General features: G+C 38.6%; 1 pseudogene; it reads right to left on the bottom strand.

The window, feature by feature from the left end:
- Positions 1 to 2,613: 2,613 nt before the first annotated feature.
- LOC113079017 (transcription factor GATA-5-like) lies at positions 2,614 to 8,449 on the bottom strand (annotated as a pseudogene).
- Between the last annotated feature and the right edge of the window lie 8 nt (positions 8,450 to 8,457).

Genomic DNA, 8,457 nt, shown 5'->3' on the forward strand with positions numbered 1-8,457 from the left:
CATTGAAAGTTTGGACAAGTGGTGGCGCTAGAGAGTAGGAGTTAGAGACTTCAAATTAGCTATAGTTAATGTTGGGACTGTCCTCTATCAGTGTGCCAAATTATACAACTTTCCCGCAATCGGTTCTATGGGCTGCCATAGACTTGCGGCGGAAGAAGAAGAAGAAGAATAATAACGCCAACGAAAACAATAGGTGCCTACGCACCTTCGGTGCTTGGCCCCTAATAATAATAATAATAATTATTATTATTATCATTATTTGAGATGCAAAATTTCATAAAAGTTTGTTATTTTTAAAATAAACAATAGATTATGCTTAAAATATTATGATGTGTTTTTTTTTGTGGGGGTGGGGGGTTGTTTTTTATAAATAAATGCAGTCTTGGAGAGTATAAGAAACTTCTTTCAAAAGCATTAAATAAACTTGGAAAACAAGGCGATACTGGCTAAGAAAGTGATCTTTTGAAGTCTATAGTGTTTGGAAAAAAAGTCTTAGTTTAGTCCCCATGAATCCATCCCAGGATTCTGATGATTGCTGCAGCTTGTCAGATGTGGTTATAGACACAGTCACTGATGTGTATGGCCATACATCACACTGTGACACACACACATATACAAACAAAAAACAACAATCCTCCAGAGTCCACTGTCACAGTAGGAAAAATGGTCATCCCCTCTATAACTTCCTTCATGGTCAGAACTGCTCTATAATATCCTGTTTTTACCGCAGGATAGAGAGCGCAATGCAGATAAAGTGAAAGAAGGAAGGTGACCCTGGGAAAACTTTGCCTTTGGCCACAGGAACGCTCAACAGTAAGAGAAAATCTAAAAAGAGGAAAATGAGATATCAATCTAAAAGAAAATGGAATGGAACAAGGAACAGAAACAAAAAACAGATGAAAAAAAAAACCTTTAAACTGACTTAACCTCAAGCGTTTTTTTTTTTTTAAATCATGATGGTCGACCTTTGGAGATGTGAAATTCAATTAAATATATACTCATTAATACTAATTAATAAATATAGAATCATTAAATATAGACTACAGACAAAAGACATGGAATCTCCTGATGATTATCAGAAATATTTGAAAATGTTATTACATTTTACCACTTACAAACACAATTGCCTGTCACTTGTTTTTAATGTTAGTTCTTGCTCAGAAAATCACTTCATTGTGGTCCTGAAGGTCTTGATGGCCTGGTTAGCCTCAGATAAAGATTGTTAAAGGAGAAATGGATGAGTTTCGATGTTTCAAAGTGACGTTCAGTATAAAGTAGGCTTCCATACTTACCACTTAGTAGTGCCTGATTTCAGAAGTGATAATTATTCATATTATTAAGTTGTGTAATGATAATCATAGAATGAGCACATAAAAACCCAGAATTAAAAATGCTTATGAAGCACTACTCCTGAGGATAAGGTTATGAACTTGATGCAACAGTTTCTTGACCCTGCACATCATCACCTGGGCAACAAAAACGAAGACACCAAGAGATAACGCCAGCTTATTTGACCAATAGCAATAAAGGTGGATGGCGGTGCCTCTCTGTCGCCATGGGGCTGTAAAGAGGGTGGGCTACATGCTGACGTGCCCGCCAAGAGCCAACATGTTCTAGCCCAACCCAAAACCTCAGCACCATAAAGCCAAGCTGGAAAGCAACCTTTGATCGCCAACACTCTGCGGAGAGAGGTACGCTCAGACACCGAGAGTCATTCACGCAAACACTCAGCAATAGCTATGAGGATACAGGTTACACAAAAGAACGATATAAAGTCATAAACATCAAAGCGTTCATATACAATTCATATATGGCCTACGCTTTGGCATTATAAAGTCAGGACATTTTAAAAATTAACACTTTTAACAACTACCTTTAAAAACAGAACAAGTCATGTTAAATTGGTCTTTTTTTTGGGGAATGAAGCTTTAAAACATATATTTTGAGGAATAATCGAGTAAATTAATGTGTATATCCAACCTGTCCTTATGACAAAAACTAAGTGTTTGACAAGATGGTGGTTTCATATGAATTCATTTGTGCAAAAACATAAGATGTTTAGAATAGAGTAAGCAAGATCCGCCTCAAACCTAAACTGTCAGTGGGGGGGGGGGCGTGAGCAAATACAGAAAAACTACAAAAACTACGAATGAGATTGTATATTTTCATATGATTTCAATTCAGCAAAACATAACATAGTTAGAAATTGACACTAACGTGTGTTGGTATATCAGTTTAAAGTTCACAGAGATGTTTTTGGACACTGAAAAAATGAATATAAATCTATGGAAATCATTATAATAAAAACAGGACGATACTGATGTCAAAATATAATATGATATTATAAAATACACTTTTGCCTGTTGAACCGTCATCAACCTTCAAAGATAAGGTTTTTCCAGAAAGATTTACATGTGTTTTTTTTATCTTATGTTTACTAATCAGTTTTTTTTTCTTTTTTAAATAACACATTTTTTATTTATTTATTTTTTTCAAATAAATAACCTATTAAGACCCATAAACATTTTTTGAAATGTATAAAAAAAAAAAAAAACATTTTCATAGTTTCATAGACACAATTTAGGGAGATTTACAAACAAGTGCAGACACAAAGCAGGTGTTTGGCAATTTTATATGAAATAAAACAATGCTATATTTCCAATACATATCAACAAAATACAGCAAATAAATTTAGGTTAACATATTCGGACAAAACAAAACACAAAATATAACAATTAATATAAAAGTGTCCCTTTTCAAAATTTGCAGAAAAGAGAGGGTCATTGCACTTCGGATCATTCGGAGGAATACAATACAGCATTAAAAGTGTCTGGAATCAGCAAAGACAACAAAGAGACTTTCAAAAGCCTCATCCAGGGAAAGTATGCGATCTAAAGTCATAGCGACCATAAAGACACATTCCTTGAAGGATAAGGGGAATTATGGGAGAGTCTTGTGTGCTTCCACTATTCTTATCTCAACATAAATAATGTATCTTAAAAGGTAATCATTAACAGCTAAGCCATGAAACATGCTCAGAAGCCATAAAAAGCATGTTTTTTTGTCCTCCCGATCGCTGCTTAAGGAACTTGAGAACTGTCGCTGCTTGTCGCCCGCCGTATTTTGCCGGAATTGTGTGAATTTGCCGTGACATCACAGACAGATATGCCACGCTGAAACAACGAGGCAAAGCAGCACTGATTACAATCAATCTCTCGCGATCCTCAGATCCGTCTGTCTACATTTATGTAAAGGTTCTGTTAGGTAGATCTTGTTAAAAGTCTTTTCTCCCAGGATGCTCCAGAGAGGTTTAGAGAAGGTAGTAGGTCTCAGATCACGCTTGGGACAGCGCACACCAGGAGTTCTGTGGGGCGATCGACGTCGGGGTGTACGTGTAGTCTTCATATTTGATGTCCACATGTGCTGAACTGGCACTGTCCAACTGTGTGGATGCCTGACAAAGAACAAAGAGAGACATTGTTAGCTGCCAGACTGAACTCTGGAATCAATCATTTATCTAACCCATATTTAATAATTGCCTTTCATTGATGGTGACATTTTCAAAGAAAAAACGAATACAATTGAGTCAATCACAGGAGTACATACCTGTGTGACTGAGACAACAGTTTGGCCCGCATATGGTGAAGCTGCGATATTGGGCTCACTCTTTATTGTAGAGGCGTTCTCTGACACGGGCAATGAACTGGGAGACGTAGTGCCAGACACTGTTGACCCTGAAGACAAATAGAACAAAATGTGACTGACAGTCAGAAAAAAAAGAACAGCAAACTGGACATGCTGGTTATTGTAAATGACAATTAATAGCGTCAAACATCCCTTGGTGTTTGCGGTGCTGCGCACACACACCACATGTCGCCTGAATGCAGAGAAAAGCGCACTCTCTCTCTCTCTTTTTCACTCCCCTTTCCCTCCCTTTACTCTCTCGCTCACCCCATATTTCTCTCCGCACATTCTCTGAGTCACCCACTCCCACACTTCCATCCAAATCACTCAAGTCTGCTTTCATCTCAAATTGAACCTTTTTCAAAAACGTCTCTTTTAAAAATGCTTTTCTCGACTCTTACCTGAGGATGCTTTGCTTTTGGGCATCTTCGGTTTGCGTTTCCTCGTCTGAATGCTTTCTTTCTTCATTGCTAATGGCCTTGGTACCTAAAACAAGAGTAAAGTGAAAAGATTATAATTTAATTCTGACTGATTATTCATTATGCAATCAAGAGTTAAAAATGAGTTCAGTTATAATGGCGGTTTGAACTGGGTGTAACAAAGAAAAAAAATGTTTTTGTTTGTTTGTGAGAGTCAGTTTGTCAGAAGTGATAATAATTAGTTTATAGAACAAAGTTGATTTAAGCGACTCCCCTTCCTTTCTTCGCTCTTATTGTCTTCAGATAAACACACCTATGTCATCATGTAGACTACAGGTCTGCACATATTATACACACAGCATGCACCTCCCAAATCGAGCTCTAGTTAGAAATATCAGTCTTGTGTGGCCCAATAATGCCGAATGAGTCACACACTCACCCCGTGGAGCTTCATGTACAGTCCACAGGCGTTGCAGACGGGCTCTCCCTCTGCGTTTCTCCTCCACAGCGTGGTCGTACTGGTGTGACAGTTAGTGCAACAAAGACCTGCTCGTCGTGATGTGTTTTGCTGCGGAGACAAACATACAGAACGTTAGGAGGTGACTCATTTGGGGAACTTTGACAGAATTTAAGAGAGCTGAAGAGAGGAATTGAGAAGGGAATGAATGAAAGAAAAAGGGGAGATAAAATGTGTATATATATATATAAGGAAAAAATATCCTGAATCATGAATGTGTTAATCAAAAAATTATACATATATATCTGTTGTTAAAACACAGCATTTATACAGCATATACAGCATTTATTTTAAATGTAAGCAACTAATGTCATAAATAATAAAGAAAATGTATGGGAGCTCTGTGACCAGGCCTATATATTAATTCAAAGCATCGTTTTATAAAATCAAAGAAAGGATTTTAAAGGTACACATCATTCATATTATTCTAGAGGAAGAATGAGCTTCTCGGCTGAAATTCAGCATAAAGTTTGAAGCTGTTTTGAGTTTTGCGCTGCTTTGGCTAAAAACAGACCGACCCAAGGACAAGGTCATGGGTGCAAAAATGAAAACAGAGAGGTAGAGACGAGAGAGAGAATTGTGTGTGTGAGAGAGAGTAATAATGAGAATATGAGAGAGAGAGAGAGAGAGAGAGAGAGAGAGAGGAACTCCTCCTGGGAAACAGTACAGCAGTGAAGGCTTTGCATAGTTTCTCTCTTTCAATGGCCTTCCCCAGTATACTGACCCTGAGATCAACCCACTACACTCTTAACATGAAACACAAATTAGCAAAAATAATTTCATTTTGTGAGACTGTATATTGTAAAAATATTGGCTAAGTATTTTTCATCTGTAAAAAGGTTTAGATCTTGTCTGGGAACATCAGGATATCTTATATTTTTCTCTGTAATCTGGAGTTTTGTATTGGGTGTTAAAAATAATTTAATTTGAAGTATTTGCCAATGAAGAATAGGCCTACTTCACATAAAAAAAAATATTTGTTTGAAAATTAAACATCTATGTAAACATCTAAATCAATTGCTTCATCTGAAAAAAAAAAAATGTTGGTTTGGAGAAGGTCGTGTAAAACCTAAAACACAAGGAAATGACAATAATTAACTGTTAATTAAATGGGCATTTACCAGGCGTTTCTGTGGTTTTATTAGAGGTCGATTGATGCCGTTGATCTTGTGGTAGAGGCCGCACGCGTTGCACAGGTAATGTCCGGTCCCGTCTCTCCTCCACAGCGGCGTCGAGATGGAGCCGCAGTTCACACACTCACGCCCTTCACCCGGCAGCTCTTCCAGCATCTCTGAAAGAAGATGCAGTTCGTTTTTAATTCATTTCCAAAGCTTTCTTATAGGTTCAAAAATGATTGTGAGAGGACAATGATCGTCAAAATCATAAAATAGCCAACAACGCGAGAAGAGATAATTAAAGTTCAAATCAAGGAACATCAGTGTAATGAGATGTTGTCAAGGTGTTACAGTTTTAATTTTTGTTATTTCTGTTTTATTTGTCTATAAAGCCACATATGGATAAACTTAAATGAAAATAATAATAATAATAATAATTTTATATTTTTTAAATATGGGCCGTTTCTAATGGGAAGCGATGAATATTTAAGTTCTTCAAGTCCTGTCACACAAAAAATTATTTGCGTGTTACTACACACTCTCGACCTAAATTCGGAAATGTTTAAAAAATTCGAAAAATGTTTAAATATAGCTATAGGCTACCTTTCAAAAAGTAACAGGTTTCACTGTAACATTTATATGTGTGTATATGATTTGTATGTAGGGAGAATTCTAACACCATGACGCATAACCTGGGCTCACAATAATATCTAAAATCCGAATTATATTTATAAAAATAGAAGAATTTTCAAATAGTTATAATTTCCGTATCCAATATGGTCATATTTGCAAAAAGAATGAACAACATGTAATAACTAAAATTCACTGATGTGTTAAGAAAAGGCCTGATTAAGTTGCTTTTCATCGTTGAAGTCCTGTAAAAACTCAACACTTTGGATCGATCCAAACAGATCTTTGGGTGAGGCCTGGTGTTTTCTGAGCATCAGCGGTATGGAATGTGACGAAACTCTACACGGAATGAAGAATATCCAGGGTCACTTCATTGTCTATTGGGGCGGCTGACGAGGCACGAGGGCCTCGGGCGAGCCGAATGTCAATGGGACTCTTATCAGTGTTAAAGATCCAGGGGTCACCGATCAGTCAAGATACTGACACGTGACGCTCTCCGACAATTTGAACGAAGTGCGTATTAATAATCTTTGTAATATTATTATGTATTGACATTGCATAGTTTCAAAGAAGCCTGGAAATGTCTAGGCTGTTCAATCCTGATGGGCTGCTGGAATCTAAAATCCAGCACGTTTGTATCAAAGCATCAAAATACGCAACTGCTCAATATCAAACGCCCGAGCTTATGTTAGTAAATCGCGGTTGTAGAAAGAAATGTGACGTTTTATGGACTATCAAAGAAAAAGTGTCGCCCAAAGAACTGAGCTTCAAGGGAATGGCTGCTAAATGTGTATTTAGCACCGTAATGGTCTGTTTAGAAAAGTTTGATCAAGGTGACAGTAGCTTGGATAGTTCTCACAATTATGAGGTGTGCACGGGACCCTTTCATCAATCCACAAGTGGACAGACAATAGCAGGGAATTAAATCAACATCTAAATTAAATTGATTGCATATCCCATTAAAGGATGTGTATTAGTGGAATGAGATCAAGTTGTGTTTTGATAGGGTTTTGTAATTTGACTGTGTGCCCTAGCCAAAACTAGCTGGTATTCTAGTGCCTTTTAACAACGAGAGTCTAACATAAACACCAAGACAGCAATAAATAACCTGAAAGACCGCCACTATAAATTGTGAGATCACAGCATCAAACAAAACCCCCTCCATTCCAACCATTTTTTTTTGCCTGCTGGCTTGAAAGATGGATTTTAAACTGTTGCCAGTTAACGACCCAAGTGTAGTAACTAACTATAACATAGGGCCTACGGGATTTGTGCAAAATGACGTCAAAACGAGTCTCAAAATCTTCAGCAAAATTATTTTAAAAGTGGTGCAGACAAAACGTGAGTAAAAGTTTTGTTATTTTGTGCTGATGTATTACCTATGCCCAATCAGAGACAGAGAAAAAAAATATTTTGTGGTAAATAGTTTTACCTAAACTGGACCTCCTTCCTGGTAGAGTTCCCTGGCGTCCCTGGAGACCTATCATGCCTCCATCGAAGGGCCCTGGCGTCCACGAGGTTGCCATCTCCGGGCTCATGTAGGCAGCGTACGGGCTGGAGTACGATCCACCGACGGAGCGCACCAAGGCACTTCCATATTGATCCGCCCGGCCGCTGTTACCCAACACCAGCGGATTCTGGTACGCTGCGTCCCTGCCGGTGCTGCTGCTTACCAGGCGGGCTGTGCGAATAGGAGAAACCGTGCGGCGGATGCGGGCTGCCCGGGTTGAAAGAGGAATTCTCCGTGCCAGTCTGTGGCCAGCCGTGGTGACTGCCGAGCCCGTGGGCTTGATGCGTGGACTCACACGTCTGTAGGTAGGGCAGGGTCTGGAGCATGGCAGGGACACGGGTGGTGGGCACATACACAGGTGAGCTGGCGGACGGATGGATGTAGTTCCCGGAATCGTGTGCGTAGGGGGACGGGTTGGAAGATAAAGCCAGACTCGAATACATAATGTATCCAGTGACTAAGCAATCCTTTCAAGTTTTGAAATCTTAAAATTAGCCCAAATTGTTGTAAAACCCTCGATAACGTCCAACAATCTCCAATGCAAGGGTTTCGTGGGCAGCGGCCTCAGAAAAAGGAATTCTC

This window comes from Carassius auratus, unplaced genomic scaffold (assembly GCF_003368295.1).
Source record: "Carassius auratus strain Wakin unplaced genomic scaffold, ASM336829v1 scaf_tig00026969, whole genome shotgun sequence".
Taxonomy (NCBI): Eukaryota; Metazoa; Chordata; class Actinopteri; order Cypriniformes; family Cyprinidae; genus Carassius; species Carassius auratus.